This window comes from Panicum virgatum, chromosome 7K (genome assembly GCF_016808335.1).
Source record: "Panicum virgatum strain AP13 chromosome 7K, P.virgatum_v5, whole genome shotgun sequence".
Lineage (NCBI taxonomy): Eukaryota > Viridiplantae > Streptophyta > Magnoliopsida > Poales > Poaceae > Panicum > Panicum virgatum.
The window spans coordinates 771,505-780,965 of NC_053142.1; positions in this window are offsets into that span (position 1 = coordinate 771,505).

Below are 9,461 nucleotides of genomic sequence, written 5' to 3' on the forward strand. Positions count from 1 at the left end.
TAGGCACAATAGCAGTATAATCCAAGGGTAAAAATGATATTTCTATATTTCTATATATGTCCCACCTAAGTGCATGGATCCGAACATGCATAGTCTAAAGTTTTAGTTACCTGGTGTACTAATGACTTTGGCATCTTGCATCCCAAACTTCTTGATCATGTCTCTAATGTACTTGCCTTGACTAACAAATGTGCCATTCTTCATTTGCTTAATTTGAAGTCCAAGGAAGTATCTAAGCTCTCCAATCATAGACATCTCAAATTCACTTGCCATCATATTCCCAAACTCTTCACAAAATGCTTGATTGATTGAACCAAAGATGATATCATCAACATAGATTTGCAACACAAACAAGTCTTCTCCAATCTTCTTGGTGAAAAAAGTGGTGTCAACCTTTCCCATCTTGAACCCCTTAGAGAGTAGATAATCTCTCAACCTCTCATACCATGCTCTTGGTGCTTGCTTCAAACCATACAATGCCTTCTTGAGCTTGTAAACATGATTGGGCTTCTTCTCATCATCAAAACCGAGTGGTTGCTCAACATAGACTAGCTCATTGATGTAGCCATTGAGAAATGCACACTTGACATCCATTTGATATAGCTTGATGTTGTGGGCACAAGCATAGGCTAATAAGATTCTAATTGCCTCCAATCTTGCAACTGGTGCATATGTCTCCCCAAAGTCAAGACCTTCAACTTGAGTGTAACCTTAAGCTACCAATCTTTCTTTGTTTCTCACCACTAAGCCATCTTGATCTTGCTTGTTCTTGAAGACCCACTTGGTGCCAATCACATTGTAGTTCTTTGGCCTCTCAACAAGCTCCCAAACTTAATTTCTTGTGAAGTTGTATAGCTCTTCATGCATGGCATTGACCCAATCGGCATCATTCAATGCATCTTGTATCTTGGTTGGCTCTTCAAATGATACAAATGAGTAGTGCTCACATATAGCCACCAATCTTGATCTTGTTTGAACACCTCTTTGAATATCACCAATGATACGATCTAGAGGATGATCTCTTGCAATGTTGGATGGTTGGAGTACTTGAAGTTGATTGCTTCCACTTGCTTAATCTTGATCTTGAACTTGAGCTTCATCTTGAGTACCACTTGTACTAGCTTGATTTGTATCAACTTGCACTTCTTGACACATGTGAATGCCTCCATCATCATCAACTTGACTCGGCCTAATGTCACCAATATCCATGTTCTTCGTTGCATTTGCCAATTGATCTCCTCTCACATCATCATGATTTTGAGCTTCAATTTGAGAGCCTTGGGTTTCATCAAATTCAGCATCATTAACTTCTTCTAATGTGCCATTTGCCAAGTTCCATACTCTATATGCCTTGCTTGTGATAGAATAGCCAAGTAAGAACCATTCATCACATCTCTTGTCAAATTTTCCCAATCTTGTGCCCTTCTTGAGAATGTAGCATTTGCAACCAAACACCCTAAAGTATGCAATGTTGGGCTTTCTTTCATTCAATAGCTCATATGGTGTCTTCTCAAGCTTCCCATGGCAATAGAGTCGGTTGCTATAATAACAAGCCGTGTTGATAGCTTCACTCCAAAACCTTTGGCTCACATTGTACTCACTAAGCATGGATCTTACCATATCAATCAAAGTTCTATTCTTCCTTTCAACTACACCATTGGATTGGGGAGTGTATGCTGGAGAGAATTGATGGCCAATACCAAGATCATCACACAAATCTTCAATTCTTGTGTTCTTGAACTTACTCCCATTGTCACTTCTAATCTTCTTGATGTTGGTTTCAAACCCATTTTGAATCCTTTTAACAAAAGACTTGAATAGATCATACACTTCACTCTTGTCATAGAGAAAGAACACCTAAGTGTATCTAGTGTAGTCATCAACAATCACAAAACCATACTTGTTGCTACCAATGCTTGTGTATGTTGTTGGCCCAAACAAGTCCATGTGCAATAGCTCAAATGGCTTTGATGTGCTCATTTCACTCTTCTTAGGATGAGGCTTCCCAACTTGCTTGCCGGCTTGACATGCACTACATGGCTTGTCCTTCTCAAATGTGACATCCTTCAAACCTATAACTAGATCATGCTTCACTAGTTTGTTCAATTGCTTCATGCCAACATGACCAAGCCTTCTATGCCATAACCAACCCATATTTGATTTGGATAGCAAGCATGATGTGAGTTGAGCTTCACTATCATTGAAATCAACCAACTACAAGCTACCATGCCTAAAGCCCTTGAATATCAAATTTGACCCATCAACACTTATGACTTCAACATCATCACTACCAAATATGTACTTGAAGCCAAGATCACAAAGTTATGCCACCGACAATAGATTGAAGTCCAAGCTCTCAACTAGCAACACATTGGAGATACTCATATCATTGGATATAGCAATCTTCCCAAGCCCCTTGACCTTGCCTTTCTTGTTGTTGCTGTTGGAAATATGCCCTAGAGACAATCATATTTCCTTGTATTCATAATTAACAAAGTGCTCCTTGAATATCCATGGATGACAACTTGTATTGATTAATGAATATGTGAAGTATTTGTGAAACTCTTTACTTGTATGGATATTCTAAAATGTTCCTAGTCGGAGTTCATGTGAGGACACACATGAATATTAGACTAGCACATGTATTAGTTGATTGACAACGTTTCACAAGTCATGGATATGGGGATGTCAAACTAATAATGTGGGTTCATGTGAGACATGAGAAAGAACTGACCCAACACAAGATGATGACTTCTCATTACACAATATATACGCTGTGTCCTAAGACCTGAGATCGTCGTATGTACTCAAGATGTGAACTGACTTACTTAGGAGCCATCAAACGCTGCACCGTAATAGGGTAGTCATAAAGATGGTTTTCGGGTCTGTCAAGAAGCATGCTGTGAGACATAGTCGGTCAAGATGGGATTTGCCTCTCTCTACTAGAGAGAGATATCTCTGGGCCCCTCGAGTGATTTGGATCAGGAAATGCATGGCAATGCTGGGGTTAAGAGTTAACCAAGGATTACGTATCACAGAATCGAGAAAGAGTGGTCGGTTTTAAGCTAGACCAAATATCGTGAGGCAAAGGGAACAGCATGTATATGATATTGTGGCGGCTCGTCTGATATGATCTTTGTGTGCGTATAGGAGTTGACATGTCTTGCTAGAGGCCACCGTCTACTATTGGGCCGAGTAAGACTACTCGGGCCATGTCTATTCGCATATGAGCCTATAGGGTCACACACTTAAGGGAAAGAAGTCTAATGAGGATGAGATCCGAATTAGAGTGGGCTTAGGTGCGCTAATGGGCCTCTCAGGTCCAAAAAATGGCGCCCAAGGTGGGGCCCAAGGCAGCCCACCTAGGGGGCTATATAAACAGAGGGGGCGCCTAAAAACCCTAACCCTTACTACTATTCACGCGCATAAACAGTACCATGAACAGTAGCGCCCCTCCCTGTTTCTCCTCCTCGTCCATCGGCCCTAGATCGTTCTCGCGGATCTAGCAATCCGAATCGCGACGTTTCTTCCCGTACGTGTGGATACCTTGGAGGTGCTGCATCTGCTGCACAAGGACGAGCCGTACGTGAGGAGGTTCTCGCAACAGCACTGCCGGCTTCCATCTGCACTACACCGATGCGCTACAGAAGTTCCGCAACCGCGCGTCTAGTGGTAATCCCGTGATCTATAATTGCAATAATCCTGGTTTATGTGGTAGAAAATTTTTGTTTTTGCTACCCCATATTTCTACAGCAGTATCAAGAGCCAGTGTTGTGTCATTATAGATTCGGATATGTGCATATGGAGATATGCGTAGTTGCAGATCGATCTATGACCTAGTTTCGTAGACTTGCTGCGAAGGTTGTGCAACGACATACTCCTACCGGTCGATTTTCCGCCATCGGAGTTAAGTGATGCACATAAACCCGGTCGCGGAGGTTGGAGATCAATGTAATTGGTCGAATCAAAACTTAGGGCATAAGCCAGATGCATGAGATGCATAGGGTAGTAGATTGGATCTACTGCTAATTCTGTTTTGTTGCAAAAGCGTGTTCTACTGTAAAACAATCATAACTTTTGCATACGAACTCGGATTGAGACGAATTTTATATCGATTTGTATCTACAGAAAAAGCTAGACTTGGTTTTGAACAGCCGTTCTGTTTTTGCGAAATTTAGATTTGCGAAATTCGGCCAGGAAGATAGGGTTTTCGGCAATTTAAATTCGGACGTCGAAATCGCATAACTCTGTTTTGCAGGTTTTGTGATCGGTATGACCCCTATGTGTATGTGATGCATGTGTGTAATTGTTCCATGACCAGCGTATCGTGATTATGACAATTCGGCTGGAGCCATATGAATTGTTGCATTTGATGTAATGGCCTGCGTGCCAACCTGTGATGATCCAAGTCGTGAATGTAATTTTATTTACTAGCCATTAGGTGTAATAGCGAGTTCTATTTCTTGGAGGCTTCATCACATGGAGGATGGTGCACATGAAACATGGAGATAGAGATCAACATGGTGAACAGGTTCTATGGAGATAGAGATCATCATAAGAACATTGGCTGTACTGATTCACAACTATGTGCTTGCCGTTCTTATCGTTTTACTTCAATATGCGATAATGAGTTTTCAGCATACGATAGAAGTAGAACGACCGATCCCTCACAAATTTTAAGTTATCATGCCCTACCAACTAAATCTTGCAATGTCCCAAGTCATGTACGACTGGTAGTGGGTCTATGAAATTAGGGCACCATCAATTTTCCTTGACTAGACAAGTTCGTATTGGATACTTACACGCATAAGGGTTGGTCAGCTTGACAAGGTTATCTTAACAGTTAAGGACCTTGGGGCATAAAGGTTGGGAGCCAAGACATAGAGATGTCACCCAACAACAAGAGTCATATGAGATATGATTAGCAATGAGTTGCTTACCAATCTATCTTGTCTTCTAGCGGTGATGCTAAAGCTCACTAGTTTACTTGATAGTTGTAGGTCTTGAATCACTAAGAATCAAAAGAGGGATATTGATTTTAGTGGGAGTAAATTCTGTTAAATGTTTAATGTCATTTACTCCATCATGAATACGTTTGTCTTAGTATTTTATATTATTATTTTGTTGTAGATCATGGTCCGCAACAACACTCAATCTTTTTCATTGCGTTCGGTCCTTGAGAAGGACAAACTGAATGAGACTAACTATGCGGATTGGATCCGCAACTTGAGAATTGTTCTCAGGGCAGAGAAAAAGGAAGATGTTCTGGATACCCCATTACCAGAAGAGCCAGCTGATGATGCACCTGTTGAGGAAAAGACTGCTTACAGAAAGGCTTGTGACAACAACCTTGAAGTAAGCTGCCTTATGCTCGCTTGCATGGAACCTGACATATAGATGCAGTTCGAGACAAACCATGAGGCACACGATATGATCGTGGTGCTTCAGGACATGTTTCAAACTCAGGCCAGGACTGAAAGGTTCAATGTGTCCAAGGCCTTTGTCGAGAGCAAGCTGGCCGAAGGCGCTGTAGTGGGTCCGCATGTAATCAAGATGGTTGGTTACACACAGAGGTTGGAGAAGCTGGGCTTCCCACTTGGACAAGAGTTGGCCACTGATTTTATTCTCGCCTCTTTACCGCCAAGCTATGGGAACTTCATCTCGAACTACCATATGCATGGGGCTGAAAAGGGCCTGACTGAACTGTGTGGCATGCTCAAGACAACAGAGAGTGACATCAAGAAGAGCACAAGCGGCGGCCATGTGATGGCTGTCCAGAACAAGCCTGCTTTCAAGAAGAAAGGTTCTTCTTGGAAGAAAAATGGCAAGGCTAAGGTTGCAAACCCTAAGCCATATCCTCCACCCAAGGCTAAACCTGGACCAGCTGCAGATAATGAGTGCTTTCATTGTCACGAGAAGGGTCACTAGAAGAAGAATTGCAAGCTGTACCTTGCCTCGTTGAAGAACCGTTCTTCCACCTCAGGTACGCTTGTTATTCATATTACAGAAATATTTCTCGCTGACTCTTGTGTTAATTTTTCTGTATTTGATACCGGATCGGTTGCTCACATATGCAATTCGATGTAGGGACTAACAAAGAGTAGAAGCATTGGAAGAGGAGAAGTTGACTTTCGCGTCGGCAATAATGCAAGAGTTGCTGCTGTGGCCGTCGGGACGATGCAACTTCACCTACCGTCAGGATTTGTCTTGGAGCTTAGTAATTGTTATTTTGTTCCTAGTTTGAGTCAAAACATTTTGTCTCCTTCATGTTTGATGAAGAATGCTTATTCTTTTGCGAGTTAAAACAATGGTTGTGCTATCTCTAAGAATAATATGTTTGTGGCTTTTGCGTCCATTGTGAATGGGCTATTTGTTTTAAATATTAATGATTCACCTATCTGTAATATTAATGCTAAAAGGCCTCGGCTTGCTGATTTGAATCCTACCAACATGTGGCATTGTCATCTCGGTCATATAAGCGAGAAACGCATAAAGAAGCTCCATTCGGATGGACTTCTAACTTTGTTTGATTTTGAGTCATATGAGACAAGCGAAGCTTGTTTGCTAGGCAAGATGGCCAAGACGCCATTTGGTTTTCCATAGAGAGCATCGGACTTACTGGAACTCATACATACTGATGTATGTGGACCAATGAGCTCGACTGCTAGAGGTGGATTCCAATACTTCATAACTTTTACTGATGACTTGAGTAGATATGGTTATGTCTACTTGATGAAGCATAAGTCTGAAACTTTTGAAAAGTTCAAAGAATTTCAAAGTGAAGTTGAAAATCAGTGTGGCAAGAAAATTAAAGCTTTACGATCTGATTGTGGAGGCGAATATCTGAGCCACGAGTTTAGCAGTCATCTAAAGAGTTGCGGAATTGTTCCACAACTTACGCCGCCTGGAACACCTCAGCGAAATGGTGTGTCTGAGCGACATAATCGAACTCTGTTGGACATGGTTCGATCAATGATGAGACAGTCGGACCTACCATTATCATTTTGGGGTTACGCTCTAGAAACAACAGCTTTCACACTGAACAGGGTGCCGTCAAAATCCGTAGACAAGACACCATAAGAAATATGGACTGGCAAATCTCCCAGTTTGTCTTTTCTAAAAATTTGGGGTTGTGAAGCATTTGTCAAACGACTCCAGTCTGACAAGCTTGCACCCAAATCGGATAAGTGCATATTCGTGGGATACCCAAAGGAGACCTTAGGGTATTACTTCTACAATCGATCTGAGGGCAAAGTGTTTGTCGCTCGGAATGGAGTTTTCCTAGAGAAAGAGTTTCTCAAATGAGAGAAAAGTGGAAGAACGGTGCAACTCAAAGAAGTTTGAGATGAGCCAATAGGACAAGACTCTACAAGTGACGCTAATGTGGCTGAACAAGTTGAGATGCCTATGGCAACAGAAGCACCTCCGCAACCACGAAGGTCAGCAAGGCTCCACGCAGCGCGGGAATTATTATTGTTGAACAATGATGAGCCTGCGACATATGCAGAGGCGATGGCAGACCCTCACTCTGAGAGATGGCAAGATGCCATGAAATCCGAAATAGAATCCATGAAGGAAAATCAAGTTTGGAACTTGATAGACCCGCCTGATGGTGTGAGAACCATAGAGTGCAAATGGATCTATAAAAAGAAGAAAGATATGGATGGAAATGTTCACATCTATAAGACTCGACTTGTCACAAAAGGTTTTCGACAAGTTCAAGGAGTTGACTACGACGAGACTTTCTCGCCCGTAGCGATGCTTAAATCTGTTCGGATTATTCTAGCTATTGCTGCATATTTCGATTATGAAATATGGCAGATGGATTTCAAAACAGCTTTCCTTAATGGAAATTTGACCGAGGATGTGTATTTGATGCAGCCCGAGGGTTTTGTCGATCCGACCAATGCTGGAAAGATATGCAAGCTTCAAAAATCCATTTATGGATTAAAACAAGCATCTCGGAGTTGGAATATTCATTTTGATGAAGTAGTCAAAGGTTTTGGCTTCATTAATAACAAAGAAGAAGCTTGTGTTTACAAGAAAGAAAGTGGGAACTATGGTGCATTTCTAATCCTGTATGTAGATGACATACTACTGATTGAAAATAATATTCCTATGCTTGAGTCCATAAAGAATTTAGTAAAAAATAGTTTTTCGATGAAGGATTTAGGAGAAGCAGCATACATACTGGGCATGAAGATCTATAGAGATAGATTAAAGAGGCTTATAGGATTAAGTCAAGATACTTACATTGACAAAGTGTTGAAGCGGTTCAACATGGAAGAGGCAAAGAAAGGGTTCTTGCCTATGTCACATGGCATACATCTTAGCAAGACTCAGTGTCCTACGACGACTGATGAGCGAGAGCGCATGAACAAAGTACCATATGCCTCGGCAATTGGATCTATCATGTATGCAATGATAAGTAAACGCCCAGATGTTTCTTATACTCTAAGTGTTACGAGCATATACCAGTCAGATCTAGGTGAGAGTCATTGGACAGCTGTGAAAAATATCCTCAAGTACTTGAGAAGAACTAAGGATGTGTTTCTAGTCTATGGAGGTGAGGAGGAGCTCGTTGTAACCGGTTACACTGATGCTAGCTTCCAAACCGACAAAGATGATTCAAAGTCTCAGTCCAGTTTCGTGTTCAAAGTAAATGGTGGTGCGGTTAGCTGGAAGAGTTCCAAGCAGGAGACGGTGGCCGATTCTACAACAGAAGCCGTGTACATCACAGCTTTGGAAGCTGCGAAGGAAGGTGTTTGGATAAAGAAGTTCCTTATTGAGCTTGGTGTGTTCCCTTATGCCTTTAGCCCGCTAGATCTCTACTGTGACAACAGTGGAGCTATTGCGCAATCCAAGGAGCCAAGGAATCACTAGAAGAGCAAACACGTTATGCGGTGATTTCATCTCATTCGAGAGTTCATCGATCGTGGTGAGATCAAGATATGCAAAATACACACGGACCTGAACATTTCAGATCCGTTGACAAAACCCCTTCCACAGCCCAAGCATGAGAGGCACACAAAAGCAATGGGTATTAGATACATTCTAGATTGACTCTAGTGCAAGTGAGAGACTGTTGGAAATATGCCCTAGAGACAATTATATTTCTTTGTATTCATGATTAATAAAGTGTTCCTTGAATATCCATGGATGACAACTTGTATTGATTAATGAATATGTGAAGTATTTGTGAAACTCTTTACTTGTACGGATATTCTAAAATGTTCCTAGTCGGAGTTCATGTGAGGACACACATGAATATTAGACTAGCACATGTATTAGTTGATTGACTACGTTTCACAAGTCATGGATATGGGGATGTCAAACTAATAATGTGGGTTCATGTGAGACATGAGACAGAACTGACCCAACACGAGATGATGACTTCTCATTACACAATATGTATGCTGTGTCCTAAGACCTGAGATCGTCGTATGTACTCAAGATGAGAA